The following is a 19,410-nucleotide window of genomic DNA, read 5'->3' on the forward strand; positions in this document are numbered from 1 at the left end:
TCCAAATTGGCAAGGAAGAAATAAAACTTTTACTATTTGCAGATGATACTATATATAGACAACCTAAAAAACTCTACCAACAAACTGCTGGAAATTTTAAATGAATTCAGTGAAGTCACAGGATACAACATCAGTGTACAGAAATCTGTTGCATTTCTGTACACTAATCTTTATTTTCCTTTCTATAAAGTGGGAGAAGTGTGAGAAAATAGTACTAAGAAACTATTAATTTTTTTTAAAATCTCCAATTTTGAAATGCAATACCAAAAAAGCTAAACAAAAAGACTCTGAAGTTAGGATACCTGGGTGTGATTATCTTACTCCATGATTTGGGTGATGTTGGGAATTATATGGCATCTTTTAACTCAGTCTCCTTATCTGTAAAATAAGGATAATGATAATACCTATGCCTTAATGTTGTAGAAAGATTAAATGATATGATAGGTATGGAGACCTAATGGTGTCTAACACAGAGTGGACACTGAATATTAAATATTAATTTATAATTGGAGATCATCTTTCCTTTTCTACTCCAAGTAACCATATATGCACCTGGACACATGTACAATTTTATCACCCACATTTAGCTTTTTGAACTATGAAGCTGTAACTATGCAACTTAGATCTAATTTGGTAGTTGGAGGAAGATTTTCCATAGAATTTATCAAATGACTTGTTTAAGGACTTGTTTAGAGATTTCGTCTTGGAATTGCTGCCAGGGATAGGTAACAAATGCATAGCAGAAAGAGCTAAATATTATAGTCTAGAAAACCAATTCAGCAGACCTTCCTGAAATGTAGTATTCCCTCTTTTTTTTTAAAGATTTTATTTATTTATTTGACAGAGAGAGACACAGCATGAAAGAGAACACAAGCAGGGGGAGTGGGAGAGGGAGAAGCAGGCTCTCCGCCGAGCAGGGAGCCCAATGTAGGGCTCAATCCCAGGACCCTGGGATCATGACCTGAGCTAAAGGCAGATGCTTAATGACTGAGCCACACAGGCGCCACTGTAGTATACTCTCTTAATGGTGAATTAGAATATTGGTTTAGTTAGGAGCTTACTGTTGGTGAAGTTAGAAACCTGTGCTTAATGTTCTCCCTAAGGAGAACTAACTTTAAGTTTTCTGCTACTCCAGAGGTATGGAGTGCTACACTGAAAGTGAATAAAAAATTTTAAAGTAAAAAGTAGAAGAAAACAAGTACTTCTTTACAAAAAGTTCTCTGACTGACATTATATATATATATATAGAGAGAGAGAGAGAGAGAGAGAGACTGGTATATTAAGTTTAGAAGATAGGAGGTCTGAAATCCAAAGCAGAGGAAATGTCATTTTCAAATCAAATTAAATTTAGATTAAAATTAAAATTAAATGTCAGTATGTTACTATTTCCATATAATGTACTTTGTTAAATAAATAAAATATTTAATTAGAAATGTAAGAATTTTAATATTCATGAATAAAAATCTATTATAAATTCTTCAACTTGTTTATGTCTTCATAAAATAAACCAAGAGTCAAGCTTTAGGGGAAAAAACTATATTTTGGATAATAATTAATATAAAATAAAATATTTTGGAGTCCAAGAAACTTAAGTCCCCCTGCTCCCTAAGGATGATTTCTCAGATAATTTTAAAAAATAAAATTCACAACATTTTCTTATTCTTAGGCTTTCCATCAATGTTTTTTTTCTGTAATTTGCATGTAAGTTTCTTTAATTGTATCTGACTTTATAGTTCCTTTGTCACATGTTTGGAAAGGTTTTGATCTGTCTTGAAGTAAGTCACAATAAGTCCAAAAATAGATTTTTTACAAGCCACACATTGTAAAGAGTTTATCTATGAAAGTAGGACCAGCTCTGATAGATTTGATTTGAATGAATCAAATAACAATTTGTGATCAGACCTGGTGAAGTTCTGCATATAAACCCTTTTCCTCTAAGTCTCTTAACTTGGCAGGAAATAATAACCCTTTTGGTTTAGGCTAGGGATTTGTCACTCCTGCACTGAGATTCTTAGAGTCTTCTTTTGCTAAATAATAGTTATAGGTGTTTGTGTATATGTGTGTTTTATGCTTACAAGGACTCTTGTTCATTCTGACTTATAAAGATTCCATTTGATTTCTGTTATTTCTCATTGACTTAAATTGTGTATCATATTTCCTTTCTTGTGGAAGAGAAAAAATACAGAATTGTTTCAGTATTCTTCTTTTGTTCATTAACCAACTGTATCATTTTGAAAAGCATAAGCTGTCTGCTGTGGGCTCTGGGAATTGTTTGACTTACTTTTCTTTGTTCTTTCCTTAGCCTTGTGGACTTTCATGTGATGCATGTACAAATTTAATGCAACCAAAGACTCAAGGAAATTTTGCATCTCTTAGGAGCCCTTTCTCTATCCATTCACCACTCTGCTCTGCGCTACTCTGACCTGCAAATTCTAGTCCCCTCAATTTCCTTGAAATCTGATCTCTACATCCTCAACTCAGCAACAGAGTGAATGGGTGTGAGTTCATTCTCTGCACTGAGTCTTGGAGACTAACTATTCCATAGCAATAAGATGGCATAATTTTAGAGCTCATCTCATTTGTTTCTCCTCTCTCGGGAATCACAGTCTTGTACTGACTATTGTCCAATGTCATTGGACATTGTTTCATTTCTTTTTCCTCTGACTTTTTTAATTGGTTAAAGCAGGACAAGATTTCTTTGGCAGGTATTCCTTCATGAGCTGAAACATAACAGTTTGGCAGTTTCTGGGGAAATCAAACATGAGCTTAACATATAAAATAGCAAAATTCCAGTCCTAGGTATTTACCAAAGAGAAATTAAATCATATATCCAGGAAACAACCTATATACAAATATTCATAGCAGCTTTATTTATAAAAGCTACAATTTTAAATAATCCCAAAGCACAACAAACTTGAGTGGATTAACACATTTTCCTGTATTTATATAATGGATTATTACTAAGAAATATAAGAACATTCATTGATATTCACTACATGGAGGAATTTCAAAACCATTTTGCTAAAAATAAGGAGCTAAACCAAAAAGAGAGCATACTGTCTGATTCCATTCATGTGAGGTTCTAGAATGAACAAAACTAAGCTACAGTGATAGAAATTGGACTGGTTGTTGCCTAGGGGGTGGGGCTTGGGAATTGAACACTAAGAGCCGTGAGGGATCTTTTTAGAGTGGTAGAAAGTTTCCTTATCTTGATTGATATAGTGACCACACACACATACACACACACACACACACACACACACACACACACACTCTGTAAATTCAACTTAAATACATTTTTCATAAAAGGTAACTTAGACCAGTGTGGCAGCAATGGAGATGGAATGAAGAATATGAATTTGGAAAATTTTAGATATTTAAAAGAGACAGGATTTAGTGATGGATATGACAGTGAAAGAGGATGGATAGGAAATTTTTCAAGAGTAACTCTGAGGTTTCTGGCTTGGGTAGGGGTACATTCATTGAAGCAGGAGACGCTGGAGAAGAACTAGACTGAAAAAAGCTGAAGGTAGCAGGAAGAGGGCTGTAGTTCCAACTTAAGTCGGAAGTGCCTTTGATATATGCAAGTAAAAATGCCATACAATAAATGAATTTATGGGATTGGAACTAAGAGGCATGTATTGGAGAATCTGTCTGCCATTGGCATTTAGGAGTAATTTAACTATTGATTTAGATCAAGCTACCTGAAAGAATGAGAAGAGAAGTGGACTTTCAGGAATTGCAACTTCTACTGGTATTGTTAAAGGGATGCAAATAAAGGATAGATTTATTCACACTTTGGATATTTATTCATTGATTCAACGGATAATTTAGAATGCCTTTTATTTACCAGATACTATTTATTGTAAGCACTATGGATAAACAATAAATAAGATAGAAAGAGTCCTACACTTATGATCACAGATTTAAAATGGAATCAGTTTGACCCACTGTGTAATTTTTCCAATGGTTCATTCATTCATTATTGGTGCATAATCAACTATTAATATATTTATGTTGGCCTGCCTGCCTGGGTTGCGGAAGTGGTAGCTGCTGACCGAGCCTGCTGCTTTCTCGCTACTGCTTCGGCTTCCCGACTCCCCCCCGGACGGAGAGGGCGGCCAGGCTGTGGATGGTCAGATAGCTCCGATCTCCCGCCGTTAATCCCTGGCCCCAATCAGCACGGAGCAGACGGCAGCAGCGGCAGTAGCAGGCGAGGAGGAAGATGGCGGGACGGCTAACGGCCTGTGTGGTGGACTGTGGCACGGGGTATACAAAACTAGGATATGCTGGAAACACAGAACCACAGTTTATCATTCCTTCCTGTATTGCTATTAAGGAGTCTGCAAAAGTGGGTGATCAAGCTCAAAGGAGGGTGATGAAAGGTGTTGATGACCTAGACTTCTTTATTGGTGATGAAGCAATAGAAAAACCTACGTATGCAACAAAGTGGTCAATTCGCCATGGTATAGTTGAAGATTGGGACTTGATGGAAAGGTTTATGGAACAAGTGATCTTTAAATATTTAAGGGCAGAACCAGAAGACCATTATTTTCTTTTCACTGAACAGCCACTGAATACTCCAGAAAACAGGGAATATACTGCTGAAATAATGTTTGAGTCCTTCAGTGTTCCAGGCTTGTACATTGCTGTGCAGGCTGTTCTTGCCTTAGCTGCATCTTGGACCTCAAGACAAGTAGGAGAATGGACATTGACCGGTACAGTAATAGACAGTGGAGATGGTATCACCCATGTCATTCCTGTGGCTGAAGGGTATGTGATTGGCAGCTGTATTAAGCACATTCCAATTGCAGGACGAGATATAACATATTTTATTCAGCAGGTGCTGAGAGACCGAGAAGTAGGAATCCCTCCAGAGCAATCCTTGGAAACTGCTAAGGCAGTAAAGGAGCGCTATAGTTATGTCTGCCCAGATTTAGTAAAAGAATTTAACAAGTATGACACAGATGGATCAAAGTGGATTAAGCAATATACTGGAATCAATGCTATCTCACAGAAAGAATTTTCTATTGATGTTGGTTATGAGAGATTCTTGGGACCTGAAATCTTTTTTCATCCAGAGTTTGCTAATCCAGACTTTACTCAACCTATCTCAGAAGTTGTAGATGAAGTAATTCAGAATTGCCCTATTGATGTCAGACGTCCTCTCTACAAGAATATTATCCTCTCTGGAGGTTCAACCACGTTCAGGGACTTTGGACGTTGCTTGCAAAGAGATTTGAAAAGAACTGTAGATGCCAGGCTGAAATTAAGTGAGGAATTGAGTGGTGGCAGATTGAAGCCAAAACCTATTGATGTACAAGTCATTACACACCACATGCAGCAATATGCAGTTTGGTTTGGAGAATCCATGCTGGCTTCCTTGCCTGAGTTCTACCAAGTATGCCACACCAAAAAAGATTATGAAGAAACTGGACCTAGCATTTGTCGTCACAATCCAGTGTTTGGAGTCATGTCGTAAAATTGATTTCATAATTATTGGGGTTAGGGAGGTGGGGAAGAAATAATCTTTCTGATTACCTGTTTTGTCTGGATGGCTGGTTTTGGGGTTTTAAACCTGACTTGAAGTAAGAAGACCAAACATAATTATACAGGAATATTTTAATAAGTATATCAACATGAGAATGTAGAGGAGAGCCAAAATGATTGTTTTTCTTTAGACTGGATATTTGAATCTTATGTGTAACAAAAAGAAGTGGGTTTTAGTTCTTTCTGTGCCCTGATATTTTGTATATTATTGAATTATCCAAGATTTGAAGGGATTTATCAGTATGTAGATAGCTCTATAATGCTTGAGTTGTACACTTCTAAGTGTGCAATGCAAGAGCTTGTTTATATTTCATACTTTCTATACTTTGAGGAAAAAAGTCAAAGAAAAACTAGTATTTGAGGAAAAACAAGTGACCAAGTAAAGGATAAATTAAAAAAAAAGCCTCATGAAACTTGGGGTACACACACACTCATGGGATTCCAGTTATTACAAATGGCTTCCACCCCCTTGTACCCCACAGTGGTTTTCTTTGCAAGTGCTTTTGGAACTAAGAAGCTAGTATCTTGGATTAACTGATGCCCGCCAGTGCTTTCTGATTACTCGAATCCTGTTTCTTGCTTTAAAGAAAAAGTAAAGACAAGACTGTTGGACCAGTAAAAAAAAAAAAAATATATATATATATATATGTATATTTATGTTGATTCATGATTGGGTTTTTATCACTCGTATTCTAAACAACAACAAAAGTTAACCGACTGGCAGCATGATTTGAAGACCATGGAATCTGGATGATAGCTAAGAAGGGATATAAAAATAAGGAAAGTATATGTTATGATTAACAAGATTGTTCTTTCAGAAAACAAAAATAGTAAAGGATGACGAACGTGTCTTCTGATGTCTTGGACATAGCATTGTATGCTCCTAAATATGATTCTAACTTTGCATTAAACGTTATGTTCCATCCATATGCAAAGGCTCTATTTGGAGTCCTTTTCATTTCATATTGAAGCTGGCTACACACACACACACACACACACACGCACATGCACGTTGCTGTGCAGACCTTAATATACTTTCCTGCTGTTCTGCATTGTTTTAAATTAATGGACAGGCAAATTACCAAACATTCAAAAAAACTATCTTCCTACCAAAGAAAAATACTTTGTAGAAAATTAAAATGAAGATCAGGACAGGCTTACTCTCCTTAGAGAAGTGCAACAGCTGTCTCAGGGAAAGGACACTTCAAAAGCAACCAAAAAACATAATATGAACATTTAGAATATGTAAGCACATCAACTGGTTTTATCTATAAAACCAGTTAAATTTGCTATCTCATGAGGGGCACCTGGGTGGCTCAGTTGTTAAGCCTCTGCCTTCAGCTCAGGTCATGATCCCAGGGTCCTGGGATCGAGTCCCGCATCGGGCTCCCTGCTCCACGGGAAGCCTGCTTCTCCCTCTCCCACTCCCCCTGCTTGTGTTCCCTCTCTCGCTGTGTCTCTCTCTGTCAAATAAATAAATAAAATCTTTAAAAAAAAATTTGCTTTCGTGAAATAATGAACAGTTAACACAGAAACGTTTTAAAAAGTGATTAAATGTTGCAATTATATTTAAGAAAATAAAATAAATGTTCATTATAGCATTAAATTAAAATTGAGCCTGTTGAAGTGGCAGATACTTTCTGCAAGCAAAATAATAGGAGGCATTCATTAATCATAGAGCCAGAGCAACAGCTAATAGAAAAGACACACACCCAACCATGCAAATTATCCTCTTTCATCAGAAAACTGTGCTCCATTGATAAACATCTCTTGCCAGTTTCTTGACATATATTTACAATTCTAGGTTTATTAAAAATACTTGTACAGCTGTTCTAAGGAGTCAATATTTCATTCAATTATTTTTTAAGTATTTATTTTAGAGAGAGAGAGAAAGAGTGGGGGGAGAGGTAGAGAGAGAGAGAGAGAATCATGAAGCAGACTCCCTGCTAAACACAGAGCCTGACTCGGAACTCCATCTCACCACCATGAGATCATGACCTGAGCTGAAACCAAGAGTCAGACACTTAACCGACTGAGCCACCCAGGTGCCCCACTCAATTATTAAGTAGTTATAATACTTAATGTACTTGCTATAAAAGAATTTCTGATATTAAACTAAGAGCTCCCTTAGTTTATATTTATTCTTCAACTAAAATATACATCATCATGCTTACCATATGTCAATTCAGACATAGATACATACCTAAACACATACTTTTTTTTATTATTCCTTTGTTCCTTTCAAAAAATAACTGTTGATAACGTTCTCTCCTTGTGCGATGGAAGATTTACCATTCATCTCTTCCCCGAGTCAATATCCTATCTTTCATTTGCAGAGATCATCCTTTGCAACTTATTTTGCCAAATGATTGAATATAGGATGAGGCCATCAGATATAATGATAAATATCATAAGTTGGAGTTGTCTGTTCCTAGTTTCATGGTCTAGTAAATGTATGACCTTGAGTAATTGTTTTTAACCTACTCACCTCAACTTCATTATCTGTAAAATGGAGAGAATAGTAGTAGATGGTATTACCAAGCACATATAACATGCTAGGCAAAGGCCTAATATTAATGTATTAACTCATTAATCTCCTCAATAACTCTATGAGATTATTAACATCAGTGTCAGTTTAAGATGGGAAATTTGAAAATGTAAGAAAAGAAATAATATGCCCAATGCTATACACTTTGAATCAGGTAAGGGCAAATTTATTTAATCATAAATATTGAATAGTGCCAATTCCCCCAGCCCCACATGAGATCTACCACTTAGTAGAATGCCTGTTACATGGTATGAGTTCCAAAAGTATCTATCCTCCCATTTGTTGTAAAGGATTGGTTGACTCAGCTTTGTCAGCTGATGAGGTAGTAGGTATCCTCTTTCTTCCTTGCCTGTGAAGCTTGCCTCCCTCAAGCTTCATATATAGTCAAAATGTCAAAAATAGAGAATAATAGAGAGTAAAGTACTAAAGTTCATTTACCCCTCCTCCCAGTTCCAACCCAAATATAGTCATTTTTAATGATTTAGTGTTTCTATGAAGTTCTTTTTCTTTATACATTCCCTACTCACATACACATAGAAGGTCATATACAAATACCTTACTTTCATTAATTTGATTATTACACAAATATGATATTATACTATATGCTCTTTAAAAAAATTTATTCAATATATTTACAAAAAAAGTCTGTTCACCTATTCCTCCTATGCCCCACCCCTACCTCTTGCCCTGTCAATCTGTCCTCTGTATCTATGAGATTGTTTATTTTTTTAGATTCCATGTATAAGAGACATCGTAAGTAAGACATAAGACAAATGTCTTACTCTGACTTATTTCACTTAGCATAATGCCCTTGAGTTCCATTTATGTGTATACTATTTTTGATCTTATTTAAATCTTATTTCGGGATGCCTGGGTGGCTCAGTCCATTAAGTGTCTGCCTTCAGCTCAGGTCATGATCCCAGGGCCCTGGGATCGAGTCCCACATCAGGCTCCTTGCTCAGCAGGGAAACTGCTTCTCCCTCTGCCTGCTGCTCCCCCTCCTTGTGTGCTCTCTTTCTCTCTCTCTATCTCTCCCTGACAAATAAATAAATAAAATCTTAAAGAAAAAAAAATAAGAGAGCATCATTAAAAAATAATAATAAAAATCAGTCAATCAATCAATCTTATTTTGGTAGGCTGGTGCCCTGTTTAGGTATAACCTATAGATTCTAGTGGCCCTCAGAAGCTGCACTGAAGGTCTGGCTGTGGGTAGATAAGGTGCAGCTGTCGGAAGGTGTAGGGGAGGGGATGTCTCGGCCTGCCACGGCCTTGCTGGTGATGCTGCCACAGAAAAATGGGCGTAAGCTGCTGTTAGATATGGATCTTAATGCCAAGTCTTTGCTGCCCAACCCCTTTCCAAATCCCTTGGTCAAAGAGATCAGGCTTTTCTTGTTTTTGACTTTTTAAATTTTGTTGTCTTTACCGTTCATTTTCTTTGTTTGCTTGTTTTCCTGTTCAGAGTTGGAGGGCTTCCTGACACCAAATTAGATATGTATGGGTTATAAAAATGAAATCCAGGTAACTCACAGCTATCCCTCTTTTAGTATTATGGGACCTAGCCAGTCTACCTTCCTCATAGTCCTTTTGTGGTTGGTTGTCTTGGTATTATATGTTCTATGGCTTTTGACAAATGTATAATAGAATGTATCCCATGGGATAATACCAAACATAATTTTCACTGCCCTAAAAATCTGTGTTTTACCAATGTATCCCTATCTTCCTTCTAACCCCTGGCAACCACTAATGTTCTATGGTCTCCATAGGTTTGCCTTTTCCAGAATGTCACGTGGTTGGAATAATACAAAATGTACTCTTTTCAGATTGGCTTCTGCAATATGCATTTAAGTTTTCTCTGTGTCTTTTAATGATTTGATAGCTCATTTCTCTTGGTGCTTAATAATATCCCGTTGTCCGCATATACTATAGTTTATCTATTCACTGTCTAAAGGGCATCTTAGTTGCTTCCAAAGTTTGGGAATGTCCCTAATAACATGATATGCAGCATCTTTTCACAGGTTTATTTGCCATGTGTATACTTCTTTGATGAAGTATCTGTTCAAGTTATTGCCTATTTCTTAATCAGGTTACTTTTTTTTTATTGTGAAGTTAAGAGTTCTTTGTATATTTTGGGTGACCGTCCATTATCAGATATGTCTATTACAAATAATTTCTTCCAGTCTGTGGCTTGTATTTTCATTCTCTTGACAGTATCTCTTACAGAGCAGAAATTTTTTTAATTTTAATGAAGTTCAGCCTATCAATACCTTCTTTCATAGATCATGCCCTTAGTGTTGTAGGGAAATGATTTTTTAGATCTCAAAAGTTCAGAAAGAATATGTGAAAAATGACAATAGTGTCAGCAAACATAGAAGTATGAAAATTCATACTTTAGGAAAAAGGAAATAGTATTATGGTGTTCAAAAGTTACACATTTTGAGTGGTATAGAGTAGGAAATGTTATTTAAAAAATAGTATGGCACTGTATTAAGAAAGTAATATAATAGCATCCTAAGGAGTTCCTTTATATCATGCAAGCAAAGGGGATCATTGAGTTTTTCATTTCTCTCCCAACCCCCATACCCAGGACAAGACATAAGGAGATTCTTTTCTTTGTGTTCTAGGAAGTTCATTATGTTGGCAACCCCATTCATTCTTAATAACATGCTCCATATGTGTATTAACTCATTTAATCCTTACCAAAATTTAGTTTACAAGGGGCATTATTAATTTTCAAAAATAATCCTTGTAATACCAAAAACACTAGAAACAGCCTAAATATCCATCAATATATCCATAGAAAAATTAATTGAAGATATATTCATACAATAGAATATTAGCAATGAAAATTTTAAATAATAGCTATAAACGTATAGCTATAGGGGCACCTGGGTGGCTCAGTCAGTTAAGCCTCCAGCTTTTGGTTTCTGCTAAGGTCATGATCTCATGGATTGAGGCCTGCATCAGGCTCTACAATCAGCATGGAATCTGCTACATATTCTTTCTCTCTCTCCTTCCCCCTCTGCTCCTCCCTGCTCCTGTGCATGCTTTCTCTCTCTCATAAATAAATAAAATCTTAAAATAAAAAAATATAGCTCTATGTGGATATATATACTTCTAAACTGGAATTTCCAGACCTTAAGATATGCATGTGTTCAAATGTACTAAATAATAATAAATATTTGGAATGCATTTATTTATGTATTTATTTTCCTACCTGTGTATATGATTTCTGTTTCTCCCCTACTTTCCTAATACTTGTTACTGTCAGTCATTTTTTATTTATTGGTAGTCTACTTTGTATAAAAGCAGTGTTTAATTTTAGTTTTAGTGTGATTTTCCTGATTAATATTTAGGTTGGTATTTATTGATTATTTTGTTGAACAAAATATTTATTGAACAAATTCTATGTAAGACACTGTTTCAGGAATTGGGAAAAAAATTGTGATAATATGGAAAAAATCCCTGCCCCATGAAGCTGATATTCTATACAATATTTGCTTGCCCATTTTTATTGATATGTAAGCATTTTCAATATATTCTGAACATTAATATTTTATTAGCAAATATTTTATCTCAGATCATTGCTTTTATTTTTACCTACTTTTCGTTCTTAACTTGTATCTTTTGATACATAGAAATTAATAATATTTCCAGCTTTAGCTACATTTTCCTTGAGGATTTGACCTTTTGGTGTTTTTTAAAAGAAATCTTTCTGATATCCCTAACAGTATTTTTCCATAAGGTTAATCTATAGTCCAAGTACCATTGATTGATGTTCACCCATTTTGTGCCAGAAATTGAGTATATCAACTTGGGTCTGTTTCTACCCTCCAGTTTCTATTCCATTTTGTTGTCTTCCTGTGCCAATATTATGCTCTCTTAATAAGTAATACTGAAAAGTGAACATATCTGGTGGGATGGGATACCATTACTTGTTTATCATCATTTGTCTTATATTGTTTTTAAAGACCATCTTTAACCTTTTAAATAAACCTATTAAGTTTCCTCAAAAAAAAAAACCACACCAAAAAAAACAAAACCCAAACCCTACTGTGATTATTATTGAAATTGCAGTAAATCTATAGATAAAATATGGAGAATTGAATCTCAGTAATAGACTTATCCAATGACAGTATTTTATCATTCCAAATGTATAGATATCCTTTAATTTTAATACACAACTGTGTGTTTGTATTTTTACTTTCTTAATGTGGTATTATTTAATGAAAAGACATTCTTAATGTTTATGTAATACAATTTCAATTTTTCCTATATGTCTAATGCATTTTTTTTTAATTTAAGAAATCTTTACATACACTCATAAGGAGAATATATTCTTCTTTGCCTTACTTTTTGTTTATTTTTATTGTTTTGCTGTGGGTATTTACATCTCAGACTGTTTAGAACTAATCTTTATATATGGTGAGAAATAGAGATCAAGTTCTGATTTTTTCATAGATATAACCCACCTAGATTCCATAAATAATCCTTTCTTCATGGCATTGTAGTGGCATCATCTGAACTTTCTATTTAACCAATCTATCTGTCTGTGTATCGATATCACATTTTATAATTAATATACCTTTATAATATATAATGATAACTGGTAGTACTAGTACTCTAGCTTTGTTGTCCTTTGTCAAGATTGTGATTACTATTTTTACCTTAGGTATTTCTATAATTTTCTTGCTAACTTGTAAATTTCCACAAAAAAATCATGCAATAATTTTTGTTGGAATAAAAAATGTTGTTTGTTACACCTTCACAACCTTAGGATTTTGTTCTGTCAACCGTGGACCTGATTTTTCCTTTTGTTTTTGTATCTTAACTTTTTTTTTTAGCTACAAAAGTAAATATTTATTTAGAATAAGAAAATAAATGGAAACAAATTACAAATTTTAAAAAGTTGATGAATTCCACAAACCACAAAAAGTTAACTTATTAATACCTCTATGTTTTTTTATTTTTTTATTTTTTAAATTTTATTTTATTTTATTATGTTAGTCACCATACAATACATCATGAGTTTTTGATGTAGTGATTCATGATTCATTCTTTTCATTTAACACCCAGTGCTCCATGCAGTACGTGCCCTCCTTAATACCCATCTCCGGGCTAACCCATCCTCCCACCCCACTCCCCTCTAGAACCCTCAGTTTGTTTCTCAGAGTCCATAGTCTCTCATGGTTCATCTGTCCCTCCGATTCCCCCCCTTCATTTTTCCCTTCCTTCTCCTAATGTCCTCCATGCTATTCCTTATGGCCCACAAATAAGTGAAACCATATGATAATTGACTTTCTCTGCTTGATTTATTTCACTGAGCATAATCTCCTCCAGTCCCATCCATGTTGATGTAAAAGTTGGGTATTCATCCTTTCTGATGGCTAACATTCCATTGTATATATGGACCATGTCTTCTTTATCCATTCATCTGTTGTAGGGCATCTCGGCTCTTTCCACAGTTTGGCTATTGTGGACATTGCTGCTATGAACGTTGGGGTGCATGTGGCTCTTCTTTTCACTACATCTGTGTCTTTGAGGTAAATACCCAGTAGTGTAATTGCTGGGTCATAGGGTAGCTCTATTTTTAATTTTTTGAGGCACTTTCACACTGTTTTCCAAAGTAGCTATAACAACTTGCATTCCCACCAACAGTGTAAGAGGGTTCCCCTTTCTCCACAAACTCTCCAACATTTGTTGTTTCTGGACTTGTCAATTTTTGCCATTCTAACTGGTGTAAGGTGGTATCTCAATGTGGTTTTGATTTGAATTTCCCTGATGGTTAATGATGATGAACATTTTTCGCATGTCTGTTAGCCATTTGTATGTCTTCTTTGGAGGAGTATCTGCTCATGTCTTCTGCCCATTTTTTGACTTGATTATTTTTTTGGGGGTGTTGAGTTTGAGAAGTTCTTTATAGATCTTAGATATCAGCCCTTTATAGGTAGTGTCATTTGCAAATATCTTCTCCCATTCCGTGGGTTGCCTCTTTGTTTTGTTGACTGTTTCCTTTGCTGTGCAGAAGTTTTTTATCTTGATGAAGTCCCAAAAGTTCATTTTTGCTTTTGTTTCACTAGCCTTTGGAGATGTATCTTGAAAGAAGTTGCTGTGTCCGATGTCAAAGAGGCTACTGCTTATGTTGCTCTCTAGGATTTTGATGGATTCCTGTCTCACATTGAAGACTTTCATCCATTTTGAGTTTATCTTTGTGTATGGTGTAAGAGAATGGTCGAGTTTCATTCTTCTGTATATAGGTGTCCAATTTTCCCAGCACCATTTATTGAAGAGACTATCTTTTTTCCATTGCATATTTTTCCCTACTATGTCAAAGATTATTTGACCATAGAGTTGAGGGTCCATATCTGGGCTCTCTATTCTGTTCCATTGGTCTATGTGTCTGTTTTTGTGCCAGTACCATGCTGTCTTGGTGATCACAGCTTTGTAATATACCCTGAAATCAGGCAACGTGATGCCCCCAGCTTTGTTTTTCTTTCTTTTTTTTTTTTTTGTTAGTAGAATCTTTTTTATTCAGAAAAAAAAAAAAAGTTTTCCAACTACACACAGGAGGGGTTTGGGTAGGGGGAGGTGTCTGTCCATCCAGCCCCAGTCCCCAGCCCATGTGGTTTTGGCAGCAATAAGGGGTGTGGGGTAATGGCCCAAAAAATAAAAATGGTGTATGTGTGTGTCTGGGAAGGAGAGGGGTGCAAAAGCCTGGGGAGTGATGCGAAGGGACGGACCAGGTCAGTACTGGGATGCCACAGGTGGGAGGCCATTTCATAGCATTTCTTGTTGATCATACCACCATGGACACCTTCTTTGCCCATCAGCAGGATGCGTGTCTTGGCAGTCATGGTGACAGTGATGTTGAAAGTGGGGGCTCCCCCAGTGCTCTTGGTAGGAAGATCCATGGTAAATTCCCCATCCTGCAGCAGTGAGTCCCGGATAACAGAATATTTCTGGCCCCCAGTGTCAGCCTGTTCACGAAAAAACTTGACCGGTCTTTGCCAACCAGGACACCAACCTCAGCTGGCGTGATGTTGACAAAGGTTTTCCCGGGGATGGCGGCCCAGACGGAGAGCGAGTCCTTATAGCCCACGATGGCTGCGTCCTGACAGGTTCCTCCGCCATGAGGTTGTTGATGTCGGCGTTCCACCCCGCCATGGTGCTGCTTCTGGGGCTGCTCTCGGCGCTGCTGCTGAGGCCACGGGCTGGGGGGAGGGGTAGGCGGAGCTCGGGACATGCACTGCCATTCGGACCGCGGCTCCGCTAGCTGTGCCTGTTTTTCTTTTTCAACATTTCCTCGGCAATTCAGGGTCTTTTCTGATTCCATACAAATTTTAGGATTGTTTGTTCCAGTACTTTGAAAAATGTCATTGGAATTTTGATCGGGATGGCATTGAAGGTATAGATTGCTCTGGGTAGCATAGACATTTTAACAATGTTTATTCTTCTAATCCCTGAGCATGGAATGTTTTTCCATCTCTTTGTGTCTTCAATTTCTTTCCTGAGTGGTCTGTAGTTCCTAGAGTATAGATCCTTTACCTCCTTGGTTAGGTTTATTCCAAGGTATCTTATGGTTTTTGGTGTTATTGTAAATGGAATCAATTCTCTAATTTCTCTTTCTACAGTTACATCATTAGTGTAGAAGAAAGCAACTGATTTCTGTGCATTGATTTTGTATCCTGCCACATTACTGAATTGCTATATGACTTCTAGTAATTTGGGGGTGGAGTCTTTTGGGTTTTCCACCTAAAGTATCTTTCACCTAAAGTTAGTCAACTGCGAAGAGAGAGTTTGACTTCTTCTTTGCCAATTTGAATACCTTTTATTTCTTTTTGTTGTCTGATTGCTGTTGCTAGGACTTCTAGTACTATGTTGAACAATAGTGGCGAGAGTGGGAATCCTTGTCATGTTCCCGATCTTAAGGGAAAGGCTCTCAGCTTTTCCCCATTGAGGATGATATTCGCTGTGGGTTTTTTATAGATGGATTATGAGATTGAGGAGTGTTCTCTCTATCCCTATACTCTGAAAAGTTTTAATCAGGAAAGGATGCTGTATATTGTCAAAAGCTTTTTCTGCATCAATTGAGAGGACCATATAGTTCTTCTCTCTCCTCTTATTAATGTGTTCTATCACATGATTTATTTGTGAATGTTGAACCACCCTTACCTCCCAGGGATAAATCCCACTTGGTTTGGTGGATGATCCTTTTAATTTATTGTTGGATCCTATTAACTAGGATTTTGTTGAGAATTTTGGAATCCATATTCATCAGGGATATTGGTCTGAAATTCTCCTTTTTGATGGGGTCTTTGCCTGGTTTGGGAATTAAGGTAATGCTGGCCTCATGGAGTGAGTCTGAAAGCTTTCCTTCTGTTTCTATTTTTTGAAACAGATTCAGGAGGATAGGTATTGTTTCTTCTTTGAATGTTTGGTAGAATTCCCCAAGGAATCCATCAGGCCCTGGACTCTTGTTTTCTGGAAGGTTTTTGATCACTGCTTCAATCTCGTTACTGGTTATTGGCCTATTCATGTTGTCAATTTCTTCCTGTTTCAGTTTGGCAGTTTACAGGTTTCCATGAAGGCATCCATTTCATCCAGATTGCTCAGTTTATTGGCATATGGTTATTGATAATAATTTCTAATAATTGTTTCTATTTCCTTGGTGTTAGTCGTGATCTCTCCCCTTTCATTCATAATTTTATTAATTTGGGTCCTTTCTCTTTTCTTTTGGATAAGTCTGGCCAGTGGTTGATCAATCTTATTAATTCTTTCAAAGAACCAGCTTCTAGTTTCATTGATCTGATCTACTGTGTTTCTGATTTCTAATTCATTGATCTCTGTTCTAATCTTAATTATTTCTCTTCTAATGTGTGACTTAGGCATCGTTTGTTGCTTTTTCTCTAGTTCTTTAAGGTGTAGAGTTAGTTGGTGAATTCAGGATTTTTCTATTTTTTTGAGTGAGGCTTGGATAGCTATGTATTTCCCCCTTAGGACCACCTTTGCAGTATCCCACAGGTTTTGGACCAATGTGTTTTTGTTCTCATTGTTTTCCATGAATTGTTTAAGTTCTTCTTTGATTTCCTTGTTGACCCAAACATTCTTGAGCAGAGTGATCTTTAGCTTCTAAGTGTTTGAATTTCTTCCACATTTTTTCTTATAATTGAGTTCCAATTTTAAAGCATTATGGTCTGAGAACATGCAGGGAATAATCTCAGTCTTTTGATATCGGTTGAGACCTGATTCATGACCCAGTATGTGGTCTATTCTGGAGAAAGTTCCATGTGCGCTCGAGAAGAATGCATATTCTGTTGTCTTCAGGTGGAATGTTCTGTATATATCTATGAGGTCCATCTGGTCCAGTGTGTCATTCAAAGCTCTTGTTTCTTTGTTGATTGTCTGCTTAGATGATCTGTCTATTGCTGAGAGTTGAGTGTTGAGGTCTCCTACAATTAACGTATTATTATCAAAATGACTCTTTATTTTGGTTAACAGTTTGGCTTATGTAGTTGGCTGCTCCCAAGTTGGGGGCATAGATATTTACAACTGTTAGATCTTCTTGTTGGATAGACCCTTTAAGAATGATATAGTGTCCTGGGGCACCTGGGTGGCTCAGATGGTTAAGCGTCTGCCTTCAACTCAGGTCATGATCTCCAGGTCCTGGGATCGAGCCCCACGTTGGGCTCCCAGCTCAGCAGGGAGTCTGCTTCTCCATCTCCCTCTGCCTCTCCCCCTGTTTATGTGCTCTCTCTCTCTCTAATGAATAAATAAAATATTTTTTTAAAAAGAAGGATATAGTGTCCTTCTGTGTCTCTAACTACAATCTTTACCTTAAAATCTAATTTATCTGATATGAAATTTGCTACTCCAGCTTTCTTTTGAGGTCTGTTGGCATGGAAGATGGATCTCCATCTCTTCACTTTCAGTCTGGATGTATCTTTAGGTTCAAAATGAGTCTCTTGTAGACAGCATATGGATGGATCCTGTCTTTTTATCCAGGCTGCTACCCTGTGCCATTTTATGGGAGCATTCAGTTCACGTTGAGAGTGATTATTGAAAGTTACGATTTTATTGTCATCATGTTCCCTGTGAAGACCTTGTTTTTATAGATTGTCTCTGTAAATTTCTGTTCTATATCACCCTTGGGTCTTTCATCTTTTATAGAACCCCCCACACATACTTAATATTTCTTGCAGGGCTGGCTTAGTGGTCATATATTCTTTCAGTTTCTGCCAGTCTTGTAAGCTCTGCATCTCTCCATCCATTCTAAATGAGAGTCTTGCTGGATAAAGTATTCTTGACTGTGTGTTCTTCTCATTAGTACCCTGAACATATCTTACCAGTCCTTTCTGGCTTGCCAGGTCTCTGTGGATAGATCTGATATTATTCTGATGTTCCTCTTTCTGTACATAAGGAATCTCTTCCCCCTAACTGCCCTTAAGATGGTTTCCTTGGTTCTAAGATTTGCGAGTTTTACTATTATATGCTGGGGCGTTGGCCTGTTTTCCTTGATCTTGGGAGGTGTCCTCTCTGCCTCTAGGACACAAATGTTTGTTTCATTCCACAGATTAGGGAAGTTCTCAGCTACGATTTGCTCAAATATATCTTCTAGTCCTCTCTCTCTCTCCACCCCCTCAGGGATCCCAATAATTCTGACATTGGGACATTTCATGGCATCACTTATTTCTCTGATTCTATTTTCATGGATTTTGAGTTGTTTTTTTTCCTGGCCTCCTCTTTTTCCTTGTCTATTAATTGCTCTTCTAGATCACTAATTCGTTCTTCTGCCTCGCTTACCCTCACTGTTAGATTATCTAGATTAGATTGGATCCCTTTGATAGCATTTTTAAGTTCTGCCAATTCAGCTTTCATTTCTGTCCTTAGAGACTGTATGTTGCCATTAATCGATTTCTCCATTATAGCTATTGTCTTCCCAATTGCTACCCTGAATTCCATCTCTGACATCTTGGTTATATCTGTATCCATTTATAAATCTGTGTCAGAAGTAGTCACAGTTTGAGTCTTTCCTATTTTGGGGGTTCCTCCTTCTAGTCATTCTGTTGAGGGGTGGTTGAGGAAATATACAGAATCCAAATTATTGACCACAACCCAAGCAAGATACACCTGTTTTTTAGGGACCTTAGGGTTGCTGGACTTTTGTTCTCCCAGCCTGTCTTCTGGGGGAGGGGTCAGCCTCCCTGTTACTCAGGCAAGCCTGTTTGGGCAGAGTTGCCCTGCCCCCTGTGGCAGAGGATGGGCTCAGTGAAAACCAGTTTTTTGGGGCTTTTGTTCTCTGGTGGCTTTCCCTGGCA

The 19,410-nt window shown here is 36.9% G+C and overlaps 2 pseudogenes; one reads left to right on the forward strand and one right to left on the reverse strand.

The window, feature by feature from the left end:
- The first annotated feature begins 4,034 nt into the window (after positions 1–4,034).
- Positions 4,035–5,900, forward strand: LOC112822512 (actin-related protein 3 pseudogene; annotated as a pseudogene).
- An 8,738-nt stretch (positions 5,901–14,638) lies between these two features.
- Positions 14,639–15,303, reverse strand: LOC112821937 (profilin-1 pseudogene; annotated as a pseudogene).
- Positions 15,304–19,410: the final 4,107 nt, after the last annotated feature.

Source organism: Callorhinus ursinus, unplaced genomic scaffold, assembly GCF_003265705.2.
Source record: "Callorhinus ursinus isolate GAN/ISIS: 27379988/994484 unplaced genomic scaffold, GSC_fseal_2.0 scaffold8, whole genome shotgun sequence".
In the NCBI taxonomy this organism is placed as follows: domain Eukaryota; kingdom Metazoa; phylum Chordata; class Mammalia; order Carnivora; family Otariidae; genus Callorhinus; species Callorhinus ursinus.